At 36.8% G+C, this 19,593-nt stretch overlaps 1 pseudogene; it reads right to left on the bottom strand.

Annotated features, from left to right (window-relative positions):
- Nucleotides 1-7,695: 7,695 nt before the first annotated feature.
- LOC112836264 (protein SET-like) lies at nt 7,696-8,816 on the bottom strand (annotated as a pseudogene).
- Nucleotides 8,817-19,593: the final 10,777 nt, after the last annotated feature.

Here is a 19,593-nt window from a genome sequence, read left to right as displayed (position 1 = left end):
TGTTAGTCACCATACAATACATCATTAGTTTTTGATGTGGTGATCCATGATCCACTGTTTTCATATAACACCCAGTGCTCCATGAAGTATATGCCCTCCTTAATACCCATCATGGGGCTAACCAATCCCCCCTTCCCCCTCCCCTCTAAAACCCTGTTTGTTTCTCAGAGTCCATAGTCTCTCATGGTTCGTCTCTCCCTCTGATTCCCCCACTTAATTTTTCCCTTCCTTCTCCTAATGTCCTCCATGCTATTCTTTATGTTCCACAGATAAGTGAAACCATATGATAATTGACTTTCTCTGCTTGACTTATTTTGCTTAGCATAATCTCCTCCAGTCCCATGCATGCTGATGGCTGAGTATCATGAATGGATGTTGTACTTTGTCAAATGCTTTTTCTGTTCTACTGAAATGATTATATGATTTTTATTTTTTCTCTTATTGACGTGATGTATCACATTGATTGATTTGTGAATATTGAACCACCTTTGAATCCCAGGAATAAAACCCACTTGATCGTGGTGAATTTTTAAAAAATATATTGTTGGTGTCTGTTTGCTAGTATTTTGCTGAGGATTTTTGCATCTATGTTCATCAGAGATATTGGCCTGTAGTTCTCTTTTTTTTTGTGGTGTCTTTATTTGGTTTTGGTATCAAAGTAATGCTGGCCTCATAGAATGAATTTGGAAATTTTCTTTCCTCTTCTGTTTTTGTGAATAGTTTGAGAAGAATAGGCATTATCTCTCCTCTATTTTTTAAAATTAAATTCAATTAGCGAACATACAGTACATCATTAGTTTCACAGTTCAATAATTCATTAGAAGTAGAGTTCAATAATTCATCAGTTGCATATAACACCCAGTGTTCATCACATCATATGCTCTCCTTAATGCCCATCACCCAATTATCCCATCACCCCCCATCTCTCCTCCAGCAACCCGAAGTTTGTTTCCTATATGTAAGAGTCTCTCATGGTTTGTCTCCCTCTCTGATTTCTTTCCATTCAGTTTTTCCTCCCTTCCACTATGATCCTCTGTGCTGTTTCTTATATTCCACATATGATTGAAACCATATGATAATTACCTTTCTCTGATTGACTTATTTTGCTTAGCATAATTCCCTCCAGTTCCATCCACATTGTTGTAAATGGTAAGTATTCATCCTTTCTGATGGCTGAGTAATATTCCATTCTAAATATATACCACATCTTCTTTATCCATTCATCTGTCCATGGACATCTCAGTTCTTTCCATAGTTTGGCTATTGTGGACATTGCTGCTATAAACATTGGGGTGCAAGTGCCCCTTCAGATCACTACATTTGTACCCTTGGGGTAAATACCTACTAGTGCAATTGCTGGGTCATAGGGTAGCTCTATATTGAACTTCTTGAGGAACTTCAATCCTGTTTTCCAGAGTGGCTATACCAGCTTGCATTCCCACCAACAGTGTAAGAGGGTTCCCCTTTCTCTGCATCCTCACCAGCATCTGTTGTTGCCTGACTTGTTAATTGTAGCCATTCTGACTGGTGTGAGGTGGTATCTCATTGTGGCTTTGATTTGTATTTCCTGATGACAAGTGATGTGAAACATTTTTTCATGTGTCTGTTGGCCATTTGGATGTCTTCTTTGGAAAAATGTCTGTTCATGTCTTCTGCCCATTTCTTGAGTGGGTTATTTATTCTTTTGGTGTTGAGTTTCATAAGTTCTTAATAGATTTTGGATACTAGCCCTTTATCTGATATGTCATTTGCAAATATTTTCTCCCATTCTGTCGGTTGTCTTTTGGTTTTGTGGACTGTTTCTCTTGCTGTGCAAAAGCTTTTTATCTTGATGAAATCCCAATAGTTCATTTTTGACCTTGCTTCGTTGCCTTTGGCGATGAAGAAGTTGCTGCGGCTGAGATCGAAGACGTTGCTGCCTGTGTTCTCCTTTAGGATTTTGATGGACTCCTGTCTCACACCTAGGTTTTTCAACCGTTTGGACTCTATTTTTGTGTGTGGTGTAAGGAAATGGTCCAGTTTCATTCTTCTGCATGTGGCTGTCCAATTTTCTGAACACCATTTGTTGAAGAGACTGTCTTTTTCCATTGGACATTCTTTCCTGCTTTGTCAAAGATGAGTTGACTATAGAGTTGAGGGTCCATTTCTGGGCTCTCTATTCTGTTCCATTGATCTATGTGTCTGTTTCTGTGCTAGTACCATTACTGTCTTGATGATGACAGCTTTGTAATAGAGCTGGAAGTCCGGAACTGTGATGTCGCCAGCTTTGCTTTTCTTTTCCAACATTCCTCTGGCTATTCGGAGTCTTTTCTGGTTCCATACAAATTTTAGGATTATTTGTTCCATTTCTTTGAAAAAAGTGGATGGTATTTTCATGGGGATTGCATTGAATGTATAGATTGCTCTAGGTAGCATTGACATCTTCACAGTGTTTTTTCTTCTAATCCATGAGCATGGAATGTTTTTCCATTTCTTTGTGTTTTCCTCAATTTCTTTCAGGAGTATTTTATAGTTTTCTGAGTACAGATCCTTTCCTCTTTGGTTAGATTTATTCCTAGGTTTCTTATGGTTTGGGGTGCAATTGTAAATGGGATCGACTCCTTGATTTGTCTCTCTTCTGTCTTGTTGTTGGTGTATAGGAATGCCACTGATTTCTGTGCATTGATTTTATATCCTGCCACTTTACTGAATTCCTGTATGAGTTCTAGCAGTTTTGGGGTGAAGTCTTTTGGGTTTTCCACATACAGTATCATATCATCTACAAAGAGTGAGAGTTTGACTTCCTCTCTGCCGATTTGGATGCCTTTGATTTCTTTTTGTTGTCTGATTGCTGTGGCTAGGACTTCTAATACTATGTTGAATAGCAGTGGTGATAGTGGACATCCCTGCCATGTTCCTGACCTTAGGGGGAAAGCTCTCAGCTTTTCCCCATTGAGAATGATATTCGCTGTGGGTTTTTCATAGATGACTTTTTTGATATTGAGGTATGTACCCTCTATCCCTATACTCTGAAGAGTTTTGATCAAGAAAGGATGCTGTACTTTGTCAAATGCTTTCTTTGCATCTATTGAGAGGATCCTATGATTCTTGTTCTTTCTTTTGCTAATATATTGTATCACGTTGATTGATTTGCAGATTTTGAACCAACCTTGCAGCCCAGGGATAAATCCCTCTTGGTCATGGTGAATAATCCTTTTAATGTACTGTTGGATCCTATTGGCTACTATTTTGGTGAGAATTTTTGCATCCATGTTCATCAAGGATATCGGTCTGTAATTCTCCTTTTTGATGGGGTCTTTGGTTTGGGGATCAAGGTAATGGTGGCCTCATAAAATGAGTTTGGAAGTTTTCCTTCCATTTCTATTTTTTGGAACAGTTTCAGAAGAATAGGTATTAATTCTTCTTTGAATGTTTGGTAGAATTCCCCTGGGAAGCCATCTGGCCCTGGGCTTTTGTTTTTTGGGAGATTTTTGATGACTGCTTCAATTTCCTTAGTGGTTATAGGTCTGTTCAGGTTTTCTATTTCTTCCTGGTTCAATTTTGGTAGTTGATACCTCCTTAGGAATGCACCGATTTCTTCCAGGTTATCTAATTTGCTGGCATATAGTTGCTCATAATATGTTCTTATAATTGTTTGTATTTCTTTGGTGTTGGTTGTGTTCTCTCCTCTTTCATTCATGATTTTGTTGATTTGGGTCATTTCTCTTTTCTTTTTGAGAAGTCTGACCAGGGGTTTATCAATCTTGTTAATTCCTTCAAAGAACCATCTCCTAGTTTCTTTGATCTGTTCTACTGTTCTTTTGGTTTCTATTTCATTGCTTTCTGCTCTGATCTTTATTACTTCTCTTCTCCTGCTGGGTTTAGGCTTTATTTGCTGTTTTTGCTCTATCTCCTTTAGGTGTAGGGTTAGGTTGTGTATTTGAGACTTTTCTTGTTTCATGAGAAAGGCTTGTATTGCTATATACTTTCCTCTCAGGACTGCCTTTGCTGCATCCCAAAGATTTTGAACAGTTGTGTTTTCATTTTCATTGGTTTTCATGAATTTTTTTAATTCTTCTCTAATTTCCTGGTTGACCCATTCATTCTTCAGTAGGATTCTCTTTAGCCTCCATGTATTTGTGTTCTTTCTGACTTTCCTCTTGTGATTGAGTTCTAGTTTCAAAGCATTGTGGTCTGAAAATATGCAGGGAATAATCCCAATCTTTTGGTACCAGTTGAGACCTGATTTGTGACCTAGTATGTGATCTATTCTGGAGAATGTTCCATGGGCACTAGAGAAGAATGTGTATTCCGTTGCTTTGGGATGGAATGTTCTGAATATATCTGTGAAGTCCATTTGGTCCAGTGTGTCATTTAAAGTCTTTATTTCCTTGTTGATCTTTTGCTTAGATGATCTGTCCATTTCAGTCAGGGGGGTGTTAAAGTCCCCCAGTATTATTGTATTGTTGTCAATGTGTCTTTGCTTTTGTTATTAATTGCCTTATATAATTGGCTGCTCCCATGTTCGGGGCATAGATATTTACAATTGTTAGATCTTCTTGTTGGATAGACCCTTTAAGTAGGATATAGTGTCCTTCTTGATCTCTCATTACAGTCTTTGTTTTAAAATCTAATTGTTCTGATATAAGGATTGCCACCCCAGCTTTCTTTGGTGTCCATTAGCATGGTAAATGGTTTTTCCACCCCCTCACTTTCAATGTGGGGATGTCTTTGGGTCTAAAATGAGTCTCTTGCAGACAGCATATTGATGGGTCTTGTTTCTTAATCCAATCTGATAGCTTGTGTCTTTTGATTGGGGCATTTAGCCCATTTACATTCAGGGTAACTATTGAAAGATATGAATTTAATGCCATTGTATTGCCTGTAAGGTGACTGTTACTGTATATTGTCTGTATTCCTTTCTGGTCCATGCTGCTTTTAGGCTTTCTCTTTGCTTAGAAGACCCCTTTCAATATTTCTTGTAGGGCTGGTTTCGTGTTTGCAAATTCCTTTAGTTTTTGTTTGTCCTGGTTGATTTTTATCTCTCCTTCAATTTTCAATGAGAGCCTAGCTGGATATAGTATTCTTGGCTGCATATTTTTCTCGTTTAGTGCTCTGAAGATATCATGCCAGTCCTTTCTGGCCTGCCAGGTCTCTGTGGATAGGTCTGTTGCCAATCTTAATTTTTAATTTTTTAAAAGATTTTATTTATTCATTTGACACAGAGAGAGCACAAAGAAGGGGAGCAGCAGGCAGAGAGGGAGAAGCAGGCTCCCCACTGAGCAAGGAGCCTGATGTGGGGCTCTATATGGGGCTCGATCCCAGGACCCTGGAATCATGACCTGAGCCGAAGGTAGACACTTAACCAACTGAGACACCCAGGAGTCCCTGGTTTTCTTTTTCAACCATCCTCTGTCTATTCAGGGTCTTTTCTGGTTCTATACATATTTTAGGATTGTTTGTTCCAGCTCATTGAAAAATGTTGATGGTATTTTAATAGGGATTGCACTCAATGTATAAATTGCTCTAGGTAGCATAGACATTTTAACAGTATTTATTCTTCCAATCCATGAGCATGGAACATTTTTCCATTTCTATGTGTCTTCCTCAATTTCTTTCATGAATGTTCTATAGTTTGCAGAGTACAGTTCCTTTGCTTCTCTGGTTGGCTTTATTCCTAGGTATCTTATGGTTTTGGGTGCAATTGTAAATGGGATCAACTCCTTAATTTCTCTTATTTCTATCTCATTGTTAGTGTATAGAAATGCTACTGGTTTCTATGCATTGATTTTACATCCTGCCAACTTGCTGAATCCTGTATCAATTCTAGCACTTTGGGGTGCAGTCTTTTGGGTTTTCCACATAAAGTATCATATCATCTGCAAACAGTGAGAGTTTGACTTCTTCTTTGCCAATTCAGATGCCTTTTATTTCTTTTTGTTGCCTGATTGCTGAGGCTAGGACTTGTAGTACTATGTTGAACAACAGTGGTAAGAGTGGACATCCCTGTTGTGTTCCTGACCTTTGGGGGAAGGTTCTCAGTTTTTCCCCATTGAGAATGATATTTGCTGTGGGCTTTTTGTATATGGCTTTTATGATACTGAATGATATTTGCTGTGGGCTTTTTGTATATGGCTTTTATGATACTGAAGTATGTTCCTATACCATGAAGATTTTTAATCAAGAAAAGATGCTGTACTTTGTCAAATGTTTTTTTCTGCATCTATTGAGAGGATCATGTGGTTCTTGTTCTTTCTTTTATTAATGTGATGTGTCTTGTTGGTTGATTTGCAGATGTGGAACCACCCTTGCAGTCCAGGAATAAATCCCACTTGGTTATGGTGAATAATGCTTTTAATGTACTGTTGGATCCTATTGGCTAGAATCTTGGTGAGTATTTTAGTATCCATGTTCATCAGGGAAATTGGTCTGTAGTTCTCCTTTTTGATGGGGCCTTTGTCTGGTTTTGGAATCAAAGTAATGCTGGCATTATAGAACAAGCTTGGAATTTTTCCTTCCCTTTCTATTTTTTGAAACAGTTTCAGAAGAGTAGGTATTAGTTCTTCTTAAATGTTTGGTGGAATTCTCCTGGGAAGCCATCTGGCCCTGAACTCTTGTTTGTTGGGAGATTTTTGATTACTGTTTCAATTTCCTTGCTGGTTATGGTCTGTTCAGGTTTTTTATTTCTTCTTGTTTCAGTTTTGGTAGTTTATAAATTTCTAGGAATGCATCTGTTTCTTCCAGCTAATTTGCTGACATATAGTTACTTATAATATGTCCTTAAATTGTTTGTATTTCCTTGGTGTTGGTTGTGATCTCTCCTCTTTCATTCATGATTTTATTAATTTGCGTCCTTTCTTTTTTGATAAGTCTGGTAAGGGGTTTATTGATCTTTTAATTCTTTCATAGAACCAGCTTCTAGTTTGATTGATCTGTTCTACGGTTCTTTTGTATTCTATTTCATTGATTTCTGCTCTAATCTTTATTATTTCTCTTCTCCTGCTTGGTTTAGGCTTTATTTGCTTTTCTTTCTCCAGCTCCTTTAGGTTTAGGGTTATGTTGTGTATTTGAGACCTTTCTTGTTTTTCTCTCTGTATGTGTGTGTGTGTGTGTGTGTGTACACATTTAGTTTTATTGTAAAAAAGCAACTTGTACAGTTTTAATGTTTAAAACTGAGCATCATCTTTCCTTTCCAGTGAAACAAAAAGAAAATTTAAAAATAAACAGGAATAGAATTACAATAGAGAATGTCAATTCCAAATAAGATCCTACAGGTTCTGCTGATTCTCCCATCAAGTGGCAGGGCTCAAGTCATCATTAGGAGAGAGTTTTATTTTAAAAACTGTCATCTTAAACTGCAAGGATGTCCATTAAACATCACAATGAAACATGCCAAAGGAGAAGTTATATTGTCAAAATGCCCACTTAACCCACCCAAACATCTCAAACCCACTCTTTGCTGACCTTCTATAACCCCATTTTTTCTTCTTTTTTTTTAAACAAGAGAAAGTAGACAAGTACATGTTGGTAAATGCTAACTGTCCATATTCACAAAGAGACACAGTGTAATCTCTGAGCCCAATATACTGAGAAAGGAGGAAAAACGCTAGAATTCTATGCACTACTAGGCAGGGGCCTAGCACCCTACAGCTTCCAGCAGAGCTAAGGGAGCAAAAGGTTTTTCTTTTTTCCCACAGAGCACAGTCGTGTTGATTCCATAAAGTTTTTGTTGAGACAAGAAGGGATAAAAATGAATTTGGAACAGAAAGGGGTAGAGATTCTTTTCCCACTGTAGTTTGCTCAAGGTATTTACCCCCAGAATAAGTTGAGAACCATGGTATAAAGGGACAGAAAAGAGACTTCAAAAAACAGGGCGAATGAGCACAAGAGGAGAAAAAAAAAAAGACTGCAACTTGCTCCCAGGGACTGAAGAAAATTAAAAAAGGAAGGTTGGAATCCATCAGTGTTCCATTAGTCATCTTCTCCTCCCTCCTCCTCTTCTTCCTCCCCTTCATCATCATCTTCATCTTCTTCACCTTCATCCTCATCTCCTTCTTCTTTGATATCTTCCAATCCTTCTTCTTTATCATCATCATCATCTTCTTCTCCTTCCCCTTCTTCATCATCCATATTGGGAACCAAGTAGTACTGTAATGGATTTGGCCAAATATCATCTTTGATGACCTCTCCTAACTCATCTGCACCTGCATCAGAATGGTCAGTAAACCAGGTGAAGAAGCTCTCTGGTTCCTCATGCTGTCTCTTCCTGCTGGCTTATTCTGTGTTTGACTTGAACGTTTCATCAAATCCTTTCCAGATTTTCATTTGATTTTGGTGGACTTTGAAGATGGATCACCACTCTCATTCAGATGAAATTCTTTGGAGAGAACTTTATTTTCAAAGTAAGGGTTTTCATCAAAATAAAAATCTATTCTGTAACCTGATTTAATATCTTCAAATTCTGTCACTTTAACTCTTGTCAAATAATGCAGCACCTCTTCATCTTTCTCCCCAAGCAGTGTAGACACTTGTGGATGGTTGACAAATGTTGTTACCCAAAAATTGGGAATTTTGGCAATCAATTCTGACCTCTTCTGAAAAAATGGTTGGCGGAGTTTGTTATATTTCTGTTCTACTTTCAAAATCTCCTCACTGGCTTGTTCATTAAATCTGTCTATTTCATTTTGTACTTCATCAATATGTTCAGTTACTTCTTGCTGTTCTTTTTCTCCCTTAGGCAAGTGCTGAGATGTCGACGTCTCCTGTGGCTTGGGGGCAGGAGGTAATCTCTGTTTCTTCGTTTGAGGTGGGAGCGAAGACTTGCATTTGGGGGCCATGCTGTGAGGAAACTCCACGAAACCAGGAGAGAGGCACATCTGGAAAAAGCCCCGCTTCAAGACCTTTCTTGTTTCTTGAGAAAGGCTTGTATTGCTTTGTACTTCCCGCTTAGGATGACCTTTGCTGTATCCTAAAATTTTGAACGGTTGTGTTTTCATTTCCAGTTGTTTCCATGAATTTTTAAAAATTCTTCTTTAATTTTCTGGTTGACCCATTCATTCTTTAGTAGCATGCTCTTTAACCGCCAAGTGTTTGAGTTCTTCCAAATTTCCTCTTGTGATTGAGTTCAAGTTTCAAGACATTGTGGTCTGAAAATATTCAAAGAATAATTCCAGTCTTTTGGTACCAGTTGAGACCTGATTTGTGACCCACTATGTGATCTATTCTGGAGAATGTTTGATGTGCACTCAAAAGAATGTGTATTCTGTTGCTTTAGGTTGGAATGCTGTATATTATCTGTGAAGTCCATCTGGTCCCTGTGTTATTCAAAGTCCTTGTCTCCTTGTTGATCTGCTTAAATGATCTGTCCATTGCTGTGAGTAATGCCCACTATGATTGTATTATTATCACTGCGTTTCTTTAAATTTTTTATTAATTGGTTTATGTAATTGACTGCTCCCTAGTTAGGAGCATAAATATAATTGTTAGATCTTTTTGAGTAAGACCTTTTAAGTAATATATAGTGTCCTGCTTCATCCCTTACTACAGTCTTTGGTTTAAAATCTAATTTGTCTTATATAAGGATGGCTACCCCATCTTTCTTTTTATGTCCATTAGCATGATAAATGGTTCTCCACCCTCTCACTTTAAATCTGAGGTGTCTTTGTGCCTAAAATGAGTCTCTTGTAAGCAACATATCAATGAGTCTTTCTTTTAAATCCAATCTGATAGCCTGTGTTGTTTGATTGTAACATTTAGTCCAATTACATTCAGAGTAACTATTGAAAGATACAAATTTAATATCCATGTATTACCTGTAAAGTCCCTGTTTCTGTAGATTGTCTCTGTTCCTTTCTGGTCTTTGTTACTTTTGGTTTCTCTCTCCACTCAAAGGATCCCCTTTAATATTTCTTGCAGTGCTCGTGTAGTGTTCACACATTCCTTCAGTTTTGTTTGTCCTGGAATCTTCTTTATCTCTCCTTCTATGCTGAATGACAGTCTTACTGGATAAGTATTCTTGGCTGCATATTTTTCCTATTTAGCACATTGAATATATCATACCAGTCTTTTCTGGCCTGCCTTCTCTCTGTGGACAGGTCTACTGCCAGCCTTATGCGACTACCCTTTTAGGTTAAGGACCTCTTGTCCTGAGTTGCTTTCAGGGTTTTCTCTTAATTTTGAAATTTGCAAGCTTCACTATAATATGTTGAAATGTTGACCTATTTTTGTTGCTTTTGAGTAGGGTTCTCTGTGCCTCCTGGACTTGAATGCCTGTTTCCTTCCCCAGATTAGGGATGTTCTCAGCTATAATTTGTTCAAATAAACCTTCTGCCTCTTTTTCCTGCTCCTCATCTTCTGGGACTCCTAGAATATGGGTATTATTTCGCTTTATGGAATCACAGAGTTCCCTACGTCTAAATTTGTGATCTAATAATTTTCCCTTCTTTTCAGCTTCCTTATTTTCCATCATTTTATCTTCTATATCACTTTTTCACTCTTCTGATTCATTCATTCTCTATTTTATGGTCTCCACTTGGGAGTGCATCTTGATAATAGCATTTTTAATTTTGGCCTGACTAGAGTTTAGTTCTTTTATTTCTACAGTAAGGGGTTTCCTATTGTCTTCTATACTTTTTTCAAACCTAGTTAGTATCTTTATATTCATTGTTTTAAATTCTAGTTCAGACATCTTATTTTCTCTAAATTGATTAAATCCCTGTTAGTGACTACTACCTTCTGTTGTTTCTTTTTTTTTTTAAAGATTTTATTTATTTATTTGAGAGAGAGAGAAAGAGAGCACGAGAGGGAAGAGGGTCAGAGGGAGAAGCAGACTCCCTGCTGAGCAGGGAGCCTGATGCGGGACTCGATCCTGGGACTCCATGATCGTGACCTGAGCCAAAGGCAGTCGCTTAACCAACTGAGCCACCCAGGCGCCCTACCTTCTGTTGTTTCTTTTGGGGTGAATTTCTCCATCTGGTCATTTTGTCCAGAAAAAAAAAGAAGAAAGAGAAAAAAAACCCAGCAATAATAACAACAGAAACTGAACACTACATAAACAAAAACAAAAACAAAGGAAACCAAACCAAACCAAAGCAAAAGACTAGATTCTGGGTGTTTTTTGGTCTTCTTGTTAAAAGAAACTAGATCCTAAAATAAGAAAGAAAGAAAACTTACATATATATATGTATATATATGTAAACTTTTATATATATGTAAAATAAGATAAAATACAATGAAAGGAAACAAAAATATATGTAATGTATATATAAAATTAAAAGTTAAAAAAGAATTAAAAAAATAACTGAAAAAAATAATACTAAAAGACTAAAGGATAAAAATACAAAGAATGCTGTATACTGTTTCCCCAAGAGCTGAAGCTTTGCAGCCCTGTATAATCAGTAAAGTTGGTGAGATTGAGTTGTTTGTCCTGGTCTGGGGGAGGGGCCTGATGAGCTGATTCTCAGGTGGACTTGCCCTATTGCAAATGTTCCTCCCTTGGCAGAGGTAGGGCTCAGTGTAAGTGGCTCTGGATTCCATTATGTGGTGCTGTTTTGCTCTCTGAAGGCTTTCAACAACCATGGACAGGATGAATATGGCTGGGCCCCACTCTCTAGCTGTGGAGCTGAAAGTTTGCACCCCCACTCTTCAGTGAGCCCTCACAGAAAAGTCATCAATCAGTGTTGTCTCCTGGGTTTCCTTTAGAACTCTGTTCACCTGGCTTGTGACTGAGCATTTTTATTTCAGGCACATGATTCAGTTTCAAAACTCCACATTTTATGGATTCCTGTGGCATGGACCCTCACTGTTCCTCCTGGAGGAGGAGGTGGATCTTTTTGGTTGTTTCCAGTTTTTGGCTATTATGAATAAAGCTACTACTATAAGCATTTACATACCAATCTTTCTGTGGGAATATGTTTTCTTTTCTCTTAGGTAAATACTTAGGAGTAGAGTTTCTGGGCTGTGTAAGTGTGTATTCATTTTATAAGAAACTGACAAATTGTTTTCCAAAATGACTGAAAAAATTTTCATTTCTTCTGGCAATATGATAGTGTTCTAGTTATTCTTCATCCTTGATAGCACTTGATATTGCTAGTCTTTTAGATTTTATCTATTATAGTAGTTGAATAGTAGTAGTTGCTATGTCATTGTGGTTTTAATTTGTATTTCCCTGGTGATTAATGATATTGGACATTTTTTCATGTGCTTATTTGCCATCCATATATCTTCTTCAGTGTCTGTCCAAATCTTTTGTCCATTGTTAATGGGCTATTTGTTGTGTTGTAAGAATTCTTTATATTTTATTCCAAATACAAGCCCTTTATCAGATAAATGTTTTTGAACTATATTCTACAGTCTAAGGCTTATCTTTTAATTTTCTTAGTGTCTTTTGAGGAGCAGAGGTTTTTCATATTTATGACATTCAATAACAATTTTTCTTTATGGTTTATGCTTTTTGTGTTCTATATAAGCAATCTTTGGTTGACTCAAGATCATAAAGATTTTTTTTCCTGTGATTTCTTAGAGTTTTGTATTTTTAGCTCTTACATTTAGGTCTGTGATCTTTACAAATTAATTTTTGTGTATGGTGTGAGATAGAGGCAGAGGTTTATTCCTTCCTTCCTTCCTTCCTTCCTTCCCTCCTTCCTTCCTTTCTTCCTTCCACATATGGACATTCAATTGTTCAAGCACCATCTATTGAAAAAGCAACCTTTTTTCTGTTAATTTACATCTTTGTTGAAGGTAATTGATCTAAATTATTATATATAGGTTATCTATAGTTTTATTAAAATCTCTACTACAACTATAACCAGTTTTGAGAAGCTGGTTCTAAAATTGACAAGATGGTCCTAAAATGTGTAAAGAAATTCCAAAGGCCTAGAGGAGCCAAAAAAAGTTCAAAAGAGCATTGGAAGCCTCACCCTACCTGATTTTAAGATTAACTATAAAGCTATAGTCATCAAGACAAGTTGGTATTGGTTTAAAGATAGACATATAGGTCAATAGAACAGAGTAGAAAGTCTAGAAATAGATATATTTGGCAAAAACTGACTTCTTAACAATATTGATTCTCCCTGTGCATAAACAGGGCATATCTACTCCTTTATTTAGATCTTTTTAAAACTGTTCTCAGAGAAATATTCTATAGTTTTTGGTGTACAGGCCTTGACATATATTGTTAAATGTATTCTTGAGTATTTTACGTTTTGATTCTATAGTATATGCCATTGTTTTTCAATTTCAATTTATAATTATTTTTTCACTAGAAATGACAACTTTTTGTATGTTGGCCCCGTATCTTGTGACCTTACTAAATTTATTTATAAGTTCTAATAGCTTTTTTGATAGATTCTTTGGAATTTTCTCTATGTAGGATCCTGTCATCTTTAAACAAAGATAGTTTTACTTCTTGTTTTCCAATCTGTATGCCTTTTATTTCTTTTTCTTGCCTTATTGTGCAGGTTAGTATACCAATACAATGTTAAATAGAGGTAGTGAGAAAAGTCATCCTTGCATATTATTCCTGATCTTAGAGGGGAAGTGTTAAGTGTTTCAGAATTAAAGATGAGATTAAATCTGTGTTTTGTGTAGATACTTTTTATCAGGTTGAGGAAGTTTCCTTCTATTTCTAGTTTGCTGAAAGTTTTTAATCTTGAATGGATGTTGAATTTTGCAAATGCTTTTCTGTATATATTGGGATTATGATATGATTTCCTTTTTTATTCTGTTCATGTGATAAGTTACAATGTTTGATTTTCAAATGTGGAACTAACATTGTATACCCACTTCATGATGTATTATGAAGTATGTACTATGATGTATTATAATTTTATATATTATTGATTTCACTTTACTGATGCTATATTAAAGAATTTTGAGTTAGGTTCAGGAGGGATATTGGTTAGTATATTTTCTTTTCTTGAAGTATCTTTATTTGGTTTTGTTACTGGGAATAGTGCTGTCATCATAAAGTGAGTGAGTAAGTGTTATCTTCTATTCTATTTCCTGGAAGGTTTTGTCTAAAATTCGTATTATTTTTTCCTCAATTGCATGATAGAATTCACAAGTGAAGGCATCTAGGCCTGGAGATATTTTTGTGACAATATTTTTGGCTATGAATAAAATTCTTTAATAAATATTCATGTTATCTTTGGTAATTAAGTTATTTCAAGAAACATGTCCTTTTTATTTAACTTATCAAATGTATCAGCAATAAGACGTTCAAAATATTCTGTTATTTTATAGAATCTACAATGATGTCCTTTCTTTCATTTCCAATATTGATAATTTGTATTTTCTTTTTTTGTTTGATCAGTCTGGTGACAGGTTTTTCAGTTTAACTGAGCTATTCAAGGAACAATTTTTTAGTACCATTGATTTTTCCCTCTCTCTCTCTCTCTCTGTTTTTTATTTCACTGATTTCTCCCCTTTTATTTTTTCTTCTGCTGGCTTTGGGTTCACTTTTTTTTTTGTTTTGTTGATTTTTAAGGTGGAGATGTAGAGCATTGATTTGAGACATTTATACAAATATATTATATAAATATTTTATTTTATATTGTGAATTTCTCTCTAAGCACTGCTTTGCCCATGTCCCATTAATTTTTATATATTGTGGTTTTCTTTTCTTTTATTCTATTATGTTATGTTAGTCACTATACAGTACATCATTAGTTTTTGATGTAGTATTCCATGATTCATTGTTTGTGTATAACACCCAGTGCTCCATGCAATACGTGCCCTCCTTAATACCCATCACCGGGCTAACCCATCACCCCACCCACTTCCCCTCTAAAACCCTCAGTTTGTTTCTCAGAGTCCATAGTCCCTCATGGTTCATCTCCCCCTCCGATTCCCCCCACTTCATTTTTCCCTTCCTTCTCCTAATGTCCTCCATACTATTCCTTATGTCCCACAAATAAGTGAAACCATATGATAATTTACTTTCTCTGCTTGACTTATTTCACTTAGCATAATCTCCTCCAGTCTCATCGATGTTGATGCAAAAGTTGGGTATTCATCCTTTCTGATGGCTGAGTAATATTCCATTGTATATATGGACCACATCTTCTTTATCCATTCATCTGTTGAAGGGCATCTTGGCTCTTTCCACAGTTTGGCTATTGCAGACATTGCTGCCATGAACATTGAGGTGCATATGGCCCTTCTTTTCACTACATCTGTGTCTTTGGGGTAAATACCCAGGAGTGCAATGCTGGATCATAGGGTAGCTCTATTTTTAATTTTTTGAGGAACCTCCACACTGTATTCCAAAGTGGCTGTACCAACCTGCGTTCCCACCAACAGTGTAAGAGGGTTCCCCTTTTTCCACAACCTCTCCAACATTTGTTGTTTCTTTCCCTGTCCATTTTTGCCATTCTAACTGGTGTAAGGTGGTATCTCAATGTGGTTTTGATTTGAATTTCCCTGATGGCTAATAATGAGGAACATTTTTTCCTGTGTCTGTTAACCATTTGTATGTCTTTGGAGAAGTGTCTGTTCATTCTTCTGCCCATTTTTTGGCTTGATTATTTGTTTTTTGGGTGTTGAGTTTGAGAAGTTCTTTATAGATCTTGGATATCAGTGTTTTGTCTGTAGTGTCATTTGCAAAAATCTTCTCCCCTTCTGTGGGCTGCCTCTTAGTTTGGTTGACTGTTTCCTTTGCTGTGCCGAAGCTTTTTATCTTGATGAAGTTCCAAAAGTTCATTTTTGTTTTTGGTTCACTTGCATTTGGAGATGTATTTTGAAAGAACTTACTTTGGCCGATGTTGAAGAGTTTACTGCCTATGTTGTCCTCTAGGATTTTGAAGGATTCCTGTCTCATATTGAGGTCTTTCATCCACTTTGAGTTTATTCATTTGTATGGTGTAAGAGAATGGTTTAGTTTCATTCTTCTGTATGTAGCTGTCCAATTTTCTCAGCACCACTTATTGAAGGGACTCTCTTTTTTCCATTGGATATGTTTTCCTGATGTGTTGAAGATGAGTTGACCATAGAGTTGAGGGTCCATTTCTGGGCTCTCTATTCTGTTCCACTGGTCTTGTGTCTCTTTTTGTGCCAATACTATGCTGTCTTGGTGATCACAGCTATGTAATATAACATCAAATCAGGCAACATGATGCTCCCAGCTTTTTCCTTTTCTATATTTCCTTGGCAATTTGGGGTCTTTTCTGGTTCCATAAAAATTTTAGGATTGTTTGTTCCAGCACTTTAAAAAATGCCAGTGGTATTTTGATAGGGATGCTGTTGAAGGTATAGATTGGTCTGGGCAGCATAGACATTTAACAATGTTTATTCTTCCGTTCTATGAGCATGAAATGTTTTTCCATCTTTTTATGTCTTCATCAATTTCCTTCATGAGTGTTCTGTAGTTCCTAGAGTATAGATCCTTTACCTCTTTGGTTAGGTTTATTCCAAGCTATCTTATGGTTTTTGGTGCTATTGTAAATGGAATTGATTCTCTAATTTCTCTTTCTACAGTTGCATTGTTAGAGTACAAGAAAGCAACTGATTTCTGTGCATTGATTTTGTATCCTGCCACATTACTGAATTGCTGTATGAGTTCTAGTAATTTGGGGGTGGAGTCTTTTGGGTTTTCCACATAAAGTATCATGTCATCTGTGAAAAGAGAGAGTTTGACTTCTTCTTTGCCGATTTGAATACGTTTTATTTCTTTTTGTTGTCTGATTGCTGTTGCTAGGACTTCTAGTACTATGTTGAACAATAGTGGCGAGAGTGGGCATCCTTGACGTGTTCCTGATCTTAAGGGAAATGCTCTCAGCTTTTCCCCATTGAGAATAATATTTGCTGTGTGTTTTTCATAGATGGATTTTATGAAATTGAGGAATGTTCCCTCTATCCTAAACTCTGAAGAGTTTTAATCAGAAAAGGATGCTTTATTTTGTCAAATGCTTTTTCTGCATCAATTGAGAGGACCATATGGTTCTTCGCTCTCCTCTTATTAATGTGTTCTATCACTTTAATTGATTTGGGAATGTTGAACCATCCTTGCATCCCAGGGATAAATCCCACTTGGTCATGGCAGATGATCCTTTTAATGTACTGTTGGATCCTATTAGGTAGGATTTTGTTGAGAATTTTGGAATCCATATTCATCAGGGATATCAGTCTGAAATTCTCCTTTTTGATGGGGTCCTTGCCTGGTTTGAGGATCAAGGTAATGCTGGCCTAATAGAATGAGTCTGGAAGCTCTCCTTCTATTTCTATTTTTTGAAACAGTTTCAGTAGACTAGGTATCATTTCTTCTTTGAATGTTTGGTAGAATTCCCCAGGGAATCCATCAGGCCCTGGACTCTTGTTTTTTGGGAGGTTTTTGATTACTGCTTCAATCTCATTACTGGTTATTGGCCTCCTCAGGTTGTCAATTTCTTCCTGTTTCAGTCTTGGGAGTTTATAGGTTTCCAGGAAGTCATCCATTTATTCCAGGTTGCTTAATTTATTGGCATATAGTTGTTGATAATAATTTCTGATACTTGTTTCTATTTCCTTGGAGTTAGTCGTGATCTCTCCCCTCTCATTCATAATTTTATTAATTTGGGTCCATTCTCTTTGCTTTTGGATAAGTCTGGCCAGTGGCTTATCGATCTTATTAATTCTTTCAAAGAATCAGCTTCTAGCTTCATTGATCTGCTCTACTGTACTGGTTTCTATTTCATTGATCTCTGCTTAATCTTAATTATTGCTCTTCTAATGCGTGGCTTAGGCATCATTTGTTGTTTTTTCTCCAGTTCTCTAAGGTGTAAAGTTGGTTGGTGAATTCGGGATTTTTCTTTTCGTTTTTTTTTTGTTTTGTTTTGTTTTTTGAGTGAGGTGTGGATGGCTATGTATTTCCCCCTTAGGACCGCCTTTGCAGTATCCCATAGGTTTTGGACCGATATATTTTCATTCTCATTGATTTCCATGAATTGTTTTAGTTCTTCTTTGATTCCTTTGTTGACCCAAACATTCTTAAGCAGAGTGGTTTAGCTTCCAAGTGGTTGAATTTCTTCCAAATTTTTTCTTGTGATTGAGTTCCAGTTTTAAAGCATTATGGTCTGAGAAGATGCAGGGAATAATCTCAATCTTTTGGTATCAGTTGAGACCTGATTTGTGACCCATTATGTGCTCTATTCTGGAGAAAGTTCCATGTGCGCTTGAGAACAATGAGTATTCTCTTGTTTTAGTGTGGAATGTTCTGTAAATATCTATGAGGTCCATCTGGTCCAGTGTGTCATTCAAAGCTCTTGTTTCTTTGTTGATTTTCTGCTTAGATGATCTGTATATTGCTGAGAGTGGAGTGTTGAGGGCTCCTACAATTAATGTATTATAATCAACATGACTCTTTGTATTTGTTAACAGTTTGCTTATGTAGTTGGCTGCTCCCATGTTGGGGGCATAGATATTTACAATTGTTAGTTCTTGTTGGATAGACCCTTTAAGAATGATACAGTGTTCTTCTGTATCTCTAACTACAGTCTTTAGCTTAAAAATCTAATTTGTCTAATATAAGAATTGCTACTCCAGCTTTCTTTTGAGGCCCACTGGCATGGAAGATGGATCTCCATTCCTTCACTTTTAGTCTGGATGTATCTTTAGGTTCAAAATGAGTCTCTTGAAGACAGCATATGGATGGGTCCTATCTTTTTATCCAATCTGCAACCCTGTGCCATTTTATGGGAGCATTTAGGCTGTTCATGTTGAGAATGATTATTGAAAGATACGAATTTATTGTCATATTGTTGCCTGTAAAGACCATGTTTTTCTAGATTGTCCCTGTAAATTTCTGTTCTATATCACTTTTGGGGTCTTTCTCCTTTTATAGAACCCCCCTTATTCTTTCTTGCAGGGCTGGCTTAGTGGACACATATTCTTTCAGTTTCTGCCAGTGTTGGAAGCTCTGTATCTCTCCATCCATTCTAAATGACAGCCTTGCTGGATAAAGTATTCTTGGCTGCATGTTCTTCTCAATTAGTACCCTGAATATGTTCTGTCAGGCCTTTCTGGCTTGCCAGGTCTCTCTGGATAGGTCTGATTTTATTCTGATGTTCCTCCCTCTGTACGTAAGGAATCTTTTCTCCCTAACTGCCTTTAAGGTGGTTTCCTTGGTTCTAAGATTTTGCAAGTTTTACTATTACATTCCGGGGTGTTGGCCTGTTTTCCTTGATCTTGGGAGGGGTCCTCTCTGCCTCTAGAACACGAATGTTTGTTTCATTCCCCAGATTAGGGAACTTCTCAGCTACAATTTGCTCATATATATCTTCTAGTCCTCTCTCTTTCTCCACCCCTTCAGGGATCCCAATAATTCTGACATTGGAAAGTTTCATGGTGTCACTTATATCTCTGTTTCTGTTTTCATGGATTTGAGGCTGTTTTTCCCAGGCCTCCTCGGTTTCCTTCTTTTCTATCAGTTTGTCTTCTAGACCACTAATTTGTTCTTCTGCCTCATTTACCCTAGCTGTTAGAATATCTAGATTAGATTGGATCTCATTGATAGCATTTTTTTCTGCCAATTCAGCTCTCATTTCTGCCCTTAAAGACTCTCTGTTGCCATTAATCATTTCTCCATTCTAGCTATCGTCTTCATAACTGTTACCCTGAAGTCTATTTCCGACATCTTGCTTA

The sequence above is a fragment of the Callorhinus ursinus genome, unplaced genomic scaffold (genome assembly GCF_003265705.2).
Source record: "Callorhinus ursinus isolate GAN/ISIS: 27379988/994484 unplaced genomic scaffold, GSC_fseal_2.0 scaffold39, whole genome shotgun sequence".
Taxonomy (NCBI): Eukaryota; Metazoa; Chordata; class Mammalia; order Carnivora; family Otariidae; genus Callorhinus; species Callorhinus ursinus.
Note: the sequence above shows the minus strand (reverse complement) of the source record. Positions and strands in the feature narration are given on the sequence as shown.